Raw genomic sequence first — 835 nt, 5'->3', positions numbered from 1 at the left:
TCGTCGGAGTCGTCGTTCTACCGCTTTAAACCAACTCGTGTCGCCCGTGTTGATTTAAAGTCCCGCAAACCAAGCGTAGGACAACCTCGCTAGATCCTTGGGCAAACGTGCTACGTGCCTCGAAACAAGTTGAACGAGGAACGTATCATTATGTGACTTGTTTGCTATGTATATAAAGAACCTGCTTATTATGCATTTTATTGCCTCTGTTTATTCTTTTGAAACGTGCTACATGAGCCATACCTTACCTTGTTTACATGTCTATAGTTGGTTAAACCCAAAACATGGAGGGTAGAAGAAGTCAAGCCAGGGGAACTAACCGAGGATGCGGTCCTAGTCATGGCCGTGGGGCTAGACAAGCACAGGAACCGGTGCGAGAACCGAGAGAAGAGGAAGAGGCAACGATTGAGCCACAACCTGGACCCCAGGCTGTAGGGGGAGATCAAGTGGCAACTGCCATCCAACAAATGACTAATATTCTGGCCCGTTAAGTGGAACAACAGGGTCAAGTCCCTGTAAATAAACCTAGGGATCCCGATATGGGACAAGATAGGGCTCTTGAGAGATTTCAGAAGTTTTCTCCACCTAAATTCTTGGGAGTACCAGACCCGGAGGGAGTCGAGAGATGGCTAGAGGCCATGATCAACATATTTGCCGCTTTAAACTATACAGAGGATAGGCAAGTACAATTCGCTGTTTTTTAATTTGAAGGTCCGGCCAGAGCTTGGTGGAATGTGGTTCAAGCTAAGTAGGAGAGAGAGGGGACCGCATGGACGTGGGTGAATTTCGTGCGAGAGTTTAACGAAAAATACCTCCCACCTAGCGTCCAGGAGAA

The sequence above is a fragment of the Coffea arabica genome, chromosome 8e (assembly GCF_036785885.1).
Source record: "Coffea arabica cultivar ET-39 chromosome 8e, Coffea Arabica ET-39 HiFi, whole genome shotgun sequence".
Classification (NCBI taxonomy): Eukaryota; Viridiplantae; Streptophyta; class Magnoliopsida; order Gentianales; family Rubiaceae; genus Coffea; species Coffea arabica.
This window is presented reverse-complemented; position numbering follows the sequence as displayed.